Source organism: Belonocnema kinseyi, chromosome 10, assembly GCF_010883055.1.
Source record: "Belonocnema kinseyi isolate 2016_QV_RU_SX_M_011 chromosome 10, B_treatae_v1, whole genome shotgun sequence".
In the NCBI taxonomy this organism is placed as follows: Eukaryota; Metazoa; Arthropoda; class Insecta; order Hymenoptera; family Cynipidae; genus Belonocnema; species Belonocnema kinseyi.
Window position 1 is genome coordinate 51,109,137 of NC_046666.1, and position 13,026 is coordinate 51,122,162.

Genomic DNA, 13,026 nt, shown 5'->3' on the forward strand with positions numbered 1-13,026 from the left:
TATGGCTGCCATTTTGGATCCGCCATTTTGAATTCGTCAAATTTGATATTGGATTTGTAATCAGCGACCTCCAAAACCCCTTAGTATACATTATCATACCAGTACGCGTAATTAAATTTTTTGGCCGCAATTTTGGATCCGCCATTTTGAAGTGTTAGGGCTCGAAAGTTACCGGGCTTGGGGGTGAAATTTTTCATATTTAAATCCGCCATATCTCGGCGATGGAATTTTTCTGAGGTCAGATTCGGATTCAGCGCAGCAAAAACCTTCGGGTATAGTAGGTCTGGTCTCTGGTTCTGAGAATTGTTGGCCTGTGTAATCTTATTGTGCTCGGTAATCAAAGCTTCAAGCTTTAAAGTGTATCCTCGAATGTTGACAAGTCCGCGTCTATCCGTAAGTTTACCCGCTAGTTGTTTCCTGGCTAGGAACATACATAATCGATCGTTGGAAATTTTGTATGAAGATCTAATGTTGGTTGAACTAACCAGTTTTCATACTTTAGTTGTGTCCTTTTTCAAATAAATTTTCTGTTTTGATTCAATGACGATTTCTTGTTCCTTTCTGGGAAAAGAATCTTGTTCTGTTGTATCTGCATAGCTGTCCATGTATTTTGCTGGATCTTTTTGGGTCTAGACTGTAGAGGTGGGTCAACGTTAGGTGTTATTACTAATTCAGGTATCCATGATTTAAATTGTGCATTATTCACAAGAGAGAATGGCACACGCGTTCAATGTAATCAGAGAGCGCACTCGCAAACACATCCTACCATGACCGAAGCCGAGACGGAACTGTCCTGCGAATGTCATTATGATAATTTGAAGGTGTTTGCTTGAAATTAATTTTGTTAGGTGAGATTTGTATTTTTTTTTTATTAAAGATTTTGACATTTGGAATTTCAATAAAAAATCAAATTTGTTGTGTTAAATTTCTTTGTATCAGTGGTTCCAAAATAAAAAAAATGATGAAATTTTGGATTCTTATACCACTAGGGTAGACGCTTCTTATGCATACTAAATTTATTTCTTTTGAAATTTTTACATAACATTTTAAGTTTTTACATAAAATTATATTTTATTTCGATACCAATCAATGATTATATATCATAATAATTATTAAATTCAATGTAAATTAGGTCTGAATACAAGAAAAAAAATGATTTAGTCCTTCAGGGATTCGCCAATTGACATTTGCCTTTCGTTTTCATGGAATCAGTATGCGGATCAGATTTACTATCTGATTCTTGTATATGTCCATATTAAGATTGACTATCTGTTGGCCACTGTCCATCATCAAATTGAGACCTTATTATTCCAAAAAAATCCATAATGATTTCTAGTATTCCTGAAATAATGTGCGGTTTCTCATACTGCACTGTTTCTGTATCATATAATACCTCAGAATTCTGAAACAATAAGTTTTTAACTATAAAATAGCACTAAAAATGCAGAATCTTGAAAAAACTTTATAATCTTTTTACTATAATTAAACCATACCTGACTACCAGGAGATCGCTTTGGGGAAACTATAAGCAAATTAAATCTAAAATTAACATACATATATAACATACACTTTTCGAAATATTTGTATCATAAGGTATTTATATATATCATTTTAAGTCGAAAATAACGCAACTTGCATCCAAATAATGCTTTAGATTTGTTACAATCATTCGGAGATTACCGACGAATTCTCTAAAATTGACAGAAAGTCTTACCAAAATGTAGCATTTTCCGAACGAGCGTATTTGATATTTAACTTTTTTCTACGATGTGGCGATATTATATATCTCATGAGTTTCCATACTGGTAAACTAACGCTTCACATTCAAAAAAAACTTATTTTTAAAAACTACATTTTATTATTTTACTCATAAACAAGGAACGGTACAGAAAAATGTTAGGATACCAAATTTACAGACTTAAAAAATATCTACAAAAACTTGCTCTTTCGTTCGTTTACGAGAACGACTCAAGTCATATTTGCAAACAAAATTTTTGCTCTGTTTCAAAAATGTTCAAGTTCCTAAAAAATAAAAGAACGCCTTTCTTATATAGTGTCATCAAAAAGTATCAGACCCCTCCCCTCTGTCAGAAGAAATGTGCGTTTCCGTTAGAAATATTTCAGACAAAAGTTTTGAGGGTTTTGCACAAGGATCTGAATGTTGATCTTGAAACTGACCTTGTCGTTGACCTTCAAGGTTATTTCAAGGTCAACTTTTATTTTCCAAATGGAAACCTCTATTTTTGACACCGCCAATTGAAAGAACGCAAAATTTTACATTCAGATATGCATTCAGGTCATGTGATTCGATGACCTTCGAGGTCATTCCAGGGTTGCATAAACTCAAACAAGATCTAGACGGCTAATCAGCGAAAATATGCGTTTTCGTGAGAAGTGTTTCAGACAAAACTTTCAGGAGTTTGGACGAGGATCTGAATAGTGGCTTTGGGGTCGTGATCCACATTCGACGTTTTTTTTTTGGATTGACGAGACCGTCAATGGAGTTCGCTTCTGCGGGCCAGATCCACCAATGATTTTTTTTTAAACGCATATTTTCGCTGGTCAGCCGTCTCGAACTTGTTTAAGCTTATACGACTTTGGAATGACCTCGAAGGTCATCGTGTCACATGACCTTGATGCATATCTAAACGTAAAATCTTGCGCTCTTTCGATTCGAGGTGTCAAAAAGAGGTTTACATTTGAAAAATAAAAGTTGACCTTGAAATAACCTTGAAGGTTAACACCAAGGTCAGCTTTAAGGTCAAAATTCAGATCTTTGTCCAAAACCCTGAAACTTGTGCCTGAAACATTTCTCACGAAAACGCATATTTTTGCTGATGGGGGGAGGGGAGGGGTCTGATACTTTTTGATGACCCGACACTATAAACAAAGTATAAGAAAGAAGAAAAAATGTGGAACTTTCGGAAAATCTTCTTTATTTTTTGATAAAAAATTGAAAAATTAAAAACTGATTTACAGGAAAACCACACCTTTTTAAATTTTCCAATAATTAACAAAAGTTTCTGCTAACATAAAAAATGCATCTAATTAGTTTTATAGGGTTAAACACATTTAAATAGACATTTTTTATATTTTTTTACTTTTATTTGGAGATTTTTTCATACCTATATTATTTTCTTTAAAAATATAAAAAAATGATTTTTCCAAACTGAATTTTTTCCATGTAAAGCAATGGTATATCAACAATGAAGCTTAGGAGATATGTAGTACATATTGCTTGTTATTAAAAAAAACGAAATTGTATTATTCCAAACACTAGAATTATATATAAAAATCTTGTTTTGTGTTCTCTTTAAAACATCTTAAATGTTCAGTTCAATATCTGAAAATTGTCTGATTTTTAGTTGAAGATTAAAAAAGAAAAAATCATTTAAAATTTTACGGCAGAAAGGAAGTTTTAAAAGAAGTGCTGAAAGAGATTTTTTCCTTTCTTCTAAAGGAAATTTCCAAAATTAAATGATTTAAAATAAGCAGTTGAAATTATTTTGTTTAAATGAAATTAGAAAGACATTAATTTGTGTGAAATAGATACCTCGGTAATTAAAGAATTGCTTTACTTTTGAATTGGTACAATTTTAGAGTTCTGAGTTATTATTTTAAACGCTCAATTTTTCATTTTTCTCTTTCATAAGTTTTACTTTCACAGTTAAATTTAAAATATCTGAATTTGAAACATTGTTATTAACAACACAATTTTTTTTATACCATTTAAATTTATCTAATGTAATTTAAATTGCAAAGGGTTAGAGTATAAAACAAGTTTCAATATAACGATGCTTAATCGTACAAAATTGATCGTAGACAAATTCGGCTAATTTAATTCAATATTATATTATAATTTTTAAAATAGAATATCAATTTAAAATTTTGGAATTTTTGAAGTTCCAAATTTAAAGCATACAATATAGATCTCAATTTCAAATTGTCACATTTTTTTACTTCAAATTGAAAATTATTTTAATTAAAAAATATTTGATTTAAAATTATTCAATATAAATCCCTAAAATGATAAATAATAAAATTTCAATTCCTGTGAATTTCAAACTTTCCAAATTCAATTCCTTAAAATTTTAAATGATCCAATTTCAATTCTAATAAATTTCAAATAATCCAATTAGTGAAATTCGAATCTGGAAATATTCGATTGCAACGTTTTGAGATTGCCCGTCTTTCGAAATTTTAATCAGAAATCATTCAATTTAGAATCGTTCTTATTCAAAAAAAAATTCTATTCTGAAAGCTTTGAATAATAAATCGTAAATTTTCAACACCTTTCTAATGAAACTATCCACTTTTTACAATTGCAGTCTAGAATTTTTCAATTTTTATCTCTCCTGTATCAAAATTTTGGACTGCCAAATACATTTATTGTAAAATTATTATATATATCTTTAATGTAAAAGTTTCACTTGTCAATATTCAAATTTGACAACGAGGTGATGACATGATGACATCTTAATTTTAGACACAATAACCTAAATAATTGTTTCTTACCTGATGCAAAATAGTAGAATAATAAATATATTTGGTATAGTAAAATTAAATTAAATTTTTTATATAATGGAATCCATTATTTGATTTAATCAAAGTAAATAGAAAAATAACTATACAAACCATCCACGCAGAGGGCAACAAGTAAAATGATGCAAAATAAGACCTTCATGGTAATGATTTTTCGGGATATACTTTACACTTCCTGACGACTTTCTGAAAACTAATTCTGAAGTCACTTCATGTATTTATATACTACTTTTCAAGTCTAATGTGTCTTCGCTTTTCCATTTTAAAGAAAAAATATACGTTACTCCGGAATGTAATAATGTTAACATTTTTATGACCAAGATAATAAGAGACACTTCGAACGTGACTAAATTGTAATTTTTGGCTAGCATATATCTATATTTTCCCACATAAGTCAAATTTTAAACCTTCCGATAGGCATACTTCCCCAGTGGAATATTGCAATTTTTTTAAATAATAAAAAATCAGTGGTGATTTTAATTCTAAAAGGTATAAACTCTGTAAAATGTATTAGAGAGAGAAAAAGGTCTTTCTTGTTACACCCTTTCACTCTTTCCTTGAATTTTAAAAAAATACAAGAAGATTCAACTGAAATAGGTCAAGTTCCAAATAAATTGTTGAACTTGTAGCCAAAGAAAAAAATTTCTTTGAAATTAAAAATGAAATAGTCAAGTTTGCAGTAAAAAAAGAAGGATTTTCAATTAGAAAAAGAAGAATTTTTCAGATCATAGTTCAATTTTAAACCAGAGATGCATATTGCAATCAAAGATCATTTCTATCAAACGATTTGAATTTTCAAACAAGGACGATTTTTTAGTTCAGAAATAAACAAATTTCGAAAAATTTTGAAACTTAAAAGCCAAAAAGGCGAATTTTCTACAAAACATTAGAAGATGGCAGACAAATTTTCATAAAAAATACATGCATTTTCAAGCAAATATTGAATTTTCAACTGAAAAAGATAAATTTTTAGCTAAAAATAAAATAACTAAAGCTTCCATCTAAGGATAAAATTTTTAATATAAAAAGACGATTTTTTAAACAAAATTATTAAATGTTTGAACGAATGATAAATGTATCAACTATTAAAGATGAATTCTTAAGCAAAAATATAATATTACACTGAAATATAATAAAGAAGATGAAACAATAACAAAGTCAAATAATAAAAATTTTAATATAAAAATATATATATGTAGATTTGCTATCCTCAATGTAATTCCAGCTCTTTAATTATCAACAAAAGCCATCATATTTCTATTTCAAAGCCTCTCACAAATCCTTTTAATTTCAGAAAATCCAATTTTAAAAATTCGAATCTGCAAATATTCGATTTTTAACGTTTTGGAATTGTCCTATTGTTAAAACTTGAACTAAAATTATTTTATTTCGATTTTTTTTCAATTAAAAAAATGTTTAATTCTGAACATTTGGAATTTATAAATCGTACAATTTCAATCCATTTCTAATGAAACTGGCCACTTTTCAAAATTTCAGTTTAGAATAATTTAATTGATAGTGCTTCCGTATCAACATTTTTGAATATTAGATACTTTAATTGTAAAATTATTTAATTTTAAACACATTTATTTTGAAATGTCACATGTTGAATTACTTTGCATTCTATTTGAAATATTGTTTTCAATTTAAAATCGTTAATTCTCTTACTTTCTAGATTTGAGTGTCAAAATATGTCGGTAAAACATTTTCAATGATTACACATACCTGCAAATAATGGGGTCATATCAGTTGTTGGAAAGCAGAAGGTCATTTCTGAAGTAATTTTTTAGGTGGAATCCTAATCCGGGATCTGAATTGGCCAACCACGTCACGATTTTAAGATATTTGAGGCTATGTACCCAAAAAATGGCGTCTTTTGCTACTTTTGAGGTTATGTATCGAAGACACAACATTTTTTGGAATTTTAACAACCCCGAACACCCGCAAGTACAAATTTTCAAGATAAAACACCCAGTAGAAAATGTCTGCTTCAAAGTATTTAAAACAAATGCTCAAGACATAATGGGACACATCTCGTAATTTCAAATTGGCGTAACCAACAACGTTATTTTTTGGGTACATTACCTCAAATATCTGAAAATCTTGACGCGATGGGGCCATTCTGACCCCAGATTCGTATTTAACGTAAAAAGTTACTTAGGAAATGACCCTTCCACTTTCCAAGAACCAAACCATGTTTGGCAAATTGAAAATGTTGATGCTAATGTTTTGTTAAATCTTCCAGACTATATTTCTAAACACTATAGGATATAGCCATGTTGTACTACCAAGAAAAGTCATAAAAATTATATATTCACAAATCCTTTGATTATTCTAAAGTTGAAATTTATTATAGAGAAACAAATAACAAAGCATAAAAGAGATTTAGTAATATCGTCAAGCCACTTTATCTGCTTGGAAGTTTTCTTTCGTTCTCACGGAAAATATCAAGCAAATTTTGGCTTATTTTCATTCGCGGGAAAGCATATCCGATCAGTTATAGTTTGAATTCTAAAACTTTTGTTTTCACTTACCTACCAGAAAAGATAAGCGTCTGTATACACTTAGAAAAGATAAGCTTGGGTTCTGCATAAGAAAAAAATTTGTTATTACTTGCAGTTATTAAAAATGAGTTAGATTCCTTGAAACCTGGCAAACTTAAGTGCAACTTATAGCAGAACATCAAGTTGTCAACTGTCGACAATAATATTTTTGGAAATTATCTATCATACATTTATGCCATCCAAGCCTTAAAATCCTCTGCCTATAATCATACCGAAGAAGCAGGATATTATTATTGTTGTAGCCGGCTTAGCTGAGTGTTTACTTGACAGTTGATTGACAGATATTGGACATTAGGACGTAAGTTGAACGTTCTTAAAACCTACGCCAGAATTATAAAAAATGAACATTTATATCGAAATTACAGAGTTTTCCAACAAGAGCCAGTGTTTTGAATTGCGCGACATTCTAACCTGCCCACGTTTAAACTGCCATATTTAGCGATCGATTAGTTGAAAGTTTGAGGTTACCGAAGATGGAGCGGTGCACGCTGGAACAACGTGTTGTAATTGTGAAAATTAATTATAAAAATCGTGAAAATTGTGTATGCTTGACGTGCGAAAAAGGCGAAAAAGGCTCTTCGAACAAACATTGCAGGTTTAATTTTTTAAATTTCGTACCTTAACTGTGAAATACAGATGAAATTCATAGTGATTTATAATTCAGGATTTGCTTGTTCGAACGAGCATTTCTCCTTCTTCGTTAACCTCAAGGTACAAACTAATCGATAGTTTACATTACATTACAAATAACATTACAGCATTACAGAAATTACAAAGAACCAAATAGTTTAGATAACCAATAAATTTGTAACGAAAGAGATGATCTTTAGAAACAAACATTAATCTTCATCAAACGAGTGGAATTCTAAAACAAGAGAGATTTGCTTGTTGAGAGAGGAAATTATTTCTATGCATTGCGGAATTTTAAAACCAAAAAGACCGATTTCGTACAAAACAGTTGAATTATAAAGCTGTAAATATAAACTTGCAACAGAAGAAGTTGATTTTCAAACAAATAGTTAAATTTTCTGGCAACAAACGTTTATTGTTAACCTAAGAGATAAAATGTCTGCCAAAACAGATGAATTTTTACCTGAAACTATCAATCTTCAACTATAATATTCAATCAAACCAATTAAAAAAAAAGAACCGATTGAAGGATTATTTTCCACCCAATAAAACACGTAATGTTTTAACCAAATAGTGGAATTTTAAACTGAAGAATATAAATTTTTCATAAAAAGTGAAATAGTTATGTTTTCAGTTTGAAGGAATAATTTTTAACAAAAAGATTAATTTTTTGACTAAAAATATAATATTGCGCTGCAAGAAACTGTGTAAGCTTTTCAACAAAAATGGGATACAATTTTATTGAAAAATAGTTGGACACGCAAATATAAATTTTTTAGAACAAAATTCGATTTAAAAAAAAAAGATAAATTTTCGCTTTAATCAGTTGCATTTTCAATACAGAAACCTGACTTTCTGAACAAATTGTAAAATTGTAAATAAAATAATTTTTATCACAAACTCAGAAAATTTGTCATTTTTATTTGCATTTGTTATTTATTAAACTTATTTGGATTTTCAACAGAAAGGGGGACATTTCTGAAAAATACAGTGAAACTCTTCTATAGAGTCGCGCTTGAGACTCCGTCGCGAGCAGACGTGTTTACACGCACTGTAAACAGTACATTTACGTGTGCGCGGTATTCGGAATTCTCGTATGCTGAATGTATAATTCTCGTTTCTAGCGAAAGTTTTAAGTGTAGTGCAGTTTTTCTCGCTTGCTGGTAAAGCTTTTTACCGGCGTCTCTTGTGTCTGGGCTTACAAACTGCGGTTGCAGTTTGTCATGCACCATCAGCCCTCTGCTATGTCTGCCACAAACAGCGGGCAGATGGCAAAATCCAACTCCGATTTACCCAACTCTCAGAACAACAACAGTTACGCTAAAATTACCGCTCTCTCTACTCTACCGAAAAAAGACCACGCAATTGTTATTGATACTATTGAAGGTGCTACGTTTGATGACTATATAGATGGCCTTGAAACACTTACAGATCCAAGCAATGTAAAATTCATATCCAAAATATCGGGCAGTCGAGTGTGTGTATTTCTCAGTGATACCAGCTTAGTCGATAAGTTATCGGGCAAAGATATCATAGTTAATGACGTCAATTTGAAGATCAGAGCCTCGATACCAACGCACTTAAAACAGAACTCAATTCGAAAATTCCCGGAGGCAAATTTAAACGTCCACCTTCAAAAAAAGTTAAATCTAGTTCTTCCGAATTAAACGACAATTCACTAACTCTTGAAAATATGCTTAAGCCTGTACGAGACACAATCCAAGAGCACAAGTTGGCAACCCCTGTTGATATTGATAAGTTTGAAACGTTCTTAGCAGAGTCTTACGGTCAAAAAGACGTACATAGTGTAGCTTTATCTCTTTTGCTTAATACCGAAAGTTTAGTCAATATTATTGAGGCTGTGTACAATCTTATCGAAAACAAAACAATGAAAGGGCGGTTAACTCGTCTGAAAAAAACTGAGTAAAATGATTATGAGCGATACAGAAACTGAGAGTGACGCCGCTGATCTCTAAACTTTTCTCCTGCTCACAATGGCTTGTATGACTCAAGATAGTAATAATCAACCCAACGCCCACTCAAGCGATAATAGTTCTAACATTGAGAAGAAAGCTCTTAGGATACTCTTTTGGAATGCTAGAAGTCTTGCAAACAAACAAGAAGAACTCATAAAAGCTCTACCAGAGTTAGATATCTTCGTCTGTGTTGAATCGTGGCTCTCCGAAAAAAAACGCCAATTTCCACTTCCCTGGATTCAAGACCTTCCGAAGAGACCGCGCTCACACAGCCGGTGGCGGTATACTCATACTTCTACGGAACAACATTGCCTACACGGAAATCTCTGATCTCAAGAGCCCCGACCTATCTGTTGAAATAGCCGGTGTACGTATTACTAATATCTCTCCCGCAATAAATCTAATTGTTTGTTACCGAGTCCCAGGTAGTACCCTCTCCCAAGAGCAATGGGATTGAATTTTATTTAACGGGCATAGAACCGACCCATCAATTTTTTTAGGTGACTTTAATTCACATCATCAATGCTGGAATTGCTCATATAATGACACCAATGGTGAACGACTACATGATAGCCTAAATAAAATAGACTTATTTCTACATAACTACGATACTACCACGCGCGTTCAAGGTAATGCCTCGTCCAATTTAGATCTTATATTTTCAAGTCCAAACATAGCGGACAAAATAAATTATGAACTAGCCAAAGACACCTGGGGCTCGGACCACTTTCCCATGAACATAAACACTTTTGTAACTAAATATATCTACCATAAAAAATCGTTTAAGCTTAAATCGGTTAGGGCTGACTGGGAAAAAGTTTACACTAGCCTTGATAACAATGCCCATAAACTATTCTCTAAAGAATATGAAAATTTAACAGCAAATGACAAGTATAATCTTTTTACAGACATTATAACAGAGGCTATTGTAAACAATACTCCCAAGAAAAAAATCGTAAATAATAAATTCCATCGCAATCCAGTAATGTGGTGGGATTCGGAATGTGATAAGTTCAAAAGATTACGGACTGCTGCTTTCAAGCGCTGGCGTTTTACTAAAACCCTAGAAGACTTTATTTTATACAAAAAAAACCTGTGCTCAAGCCACTAAACTTTTCAAGAAGAAAAGAAGGACACATTACAAGTCTTTTGCCAGTAAAATAAATTTCAGAACCAGCAACAGCTACGTTCGGAACACTAGCAAAATATTGAAAAATAAATGGTCTAAAGTAAAACCAGATCATGTCTCCGAAAATCTTCAGACTAAAGATAAAATTGAAATAGCTCTTAATAAATTATGCCCTGCTTGGGCTATTCCGAATCCCAACACGTTACCCACTTGTGATCACAATGACTTTCTGAGTAAATCTTTCAGTTTTAATGAGTTCAATGTTGCCCTTGAATATAAAAATACTCAAGCCAGTCCCGGTATGGACGGAGTGGATTTTGAAATAATTCAGCGTTTACCGTTAAAATACAAACTTATCCTGCTAGACATTTACAACGAAATGCATAAAAATGACAATTATCCAGATAGCTGGAAAAACACTTACATACATTTTATTACGAAACCCGATGGAAAAAGTGTTAGACCGATAGATCTCACGTCGTGTATGTTTAAACTGTTCGAATGAATGCTTAAAAATAGAATGCAATGGTGGGTTGAATACCGTAACATCCTCCCCAACAGTCAATCCGGATTTCGAAAAGGGCAAAGAACTACCGATAATCTTACAAATTTTCTTGTATATGCTGAAGAAGCTTTTGCCAATAAGAACAGCGTTATTGCCGCTTTTTTAGATGTTACTGGCGCATTTGATAAAGTATTAATTGACATTCTCCTACAAAAGCTAGCAAATATCGAAAGTCCGTCCAATCTGATTAGATTTGTACATTTTCTACTGTCAGAAAGAGTCATTCACACCGATATCCTTGGCTCTGAATTTAGAATACTTAACAGAGGCGTGCCTCAAGGAGGTGTCTTTAGCCCTCTACTTTATTGTATTTATGTAGCAGACATTAATGGTGTGCCAAAAAGCGTCTCTGTATCTCAATTCGCCGACGATATTGCTGTCTATTGTAGTGAAAAAATAAAGCCCCGAAGAAAATTATTAGAAAAAACAATAGACAAAATTAATCAAAACATGACCAACCTTGGCCTTGAATTTAATCCGACTAAAACTGTTTATATGCATTTTAATAGTCAAAATATTCCACCAGGCTCTTTCGAGATTACAGTAAACAATGTTACTTTAGAATCTAGTTATCATGTAAAATTCTTAGGCGTTTACTTAGACTACAAACTTAATTTCAATAAACACGTCAATAATGTTCTCGCTAAAAGCATACGTTCGTTAAACATTATAAAGTTTGTAAGAGGTACGTGGTTGGGAGCTGACCCTGAAACTTTGTTAATATTATATATCAACTTCCGTAGAAGTACTCCCACCAACATTCTTTTAGCTGAATCAAAATTGCCCTTTATACAGGAAAGGACAATATTTCTATGTAGTTCTTATCTGTACAAGATCACATCTAACTCCAAGCTATTGACGTGCAAAAATATTAATCGGTTTAAAAGAAACATGTTAAATCCAAACCATCGTCTTTCTAACAATCAACGTATCATATCCTTTTGCACAAAAAACCTTCCAATCATAGAACAAATTAGGTACTCAAACCACGATTATAAAATGTAAACCCAAGATTATAACACTATTATTTTTCCCATTGATATCGATACAGACTCAGGCATCTTAATAAAAAGCTCTTCTAATCCTAATTCTGAAATTGGTAAGCTAATCGTAGATAAAAATTCAATCGCCATTTTTACGGATGGTAGCAAATCCTCCAATTCTATTTCTGTCGGCAGTGATTGCACCTGCCCTACTCTAAACATTCAAAACAGCTTAAGCCTTCACACTAATACCTCCATCTTCACAGCTGAATGTATAGCTATCCTACAAGCTGTAGACATAGCGATAAGTGACCCAACTCACTACTACTTGATTCTGTCAGATTCGCTTAGCGCACTTACAGCTCTCAGAAATAGCAATATGTCAGCTAAAGTCAACCCCTACATCTATGAAATAAAAAGAAAAACTCATAAATTTATCACCTCTTGCACAAACAGCATCAATTTTTTATGGGTCCCGTCCCATTCCGGGATTGAAGGCAATGAAAGAGCTGACGCATTAGCAAAAGCAGCTTCACTTTTAGATCCCACCAATCTCTACAAAATTCCATTCACAGACTTCAGAGAAAATTAAAAAAAACTCGCCATCTCCAACGCCACCAATGTCCTAATTACTCAA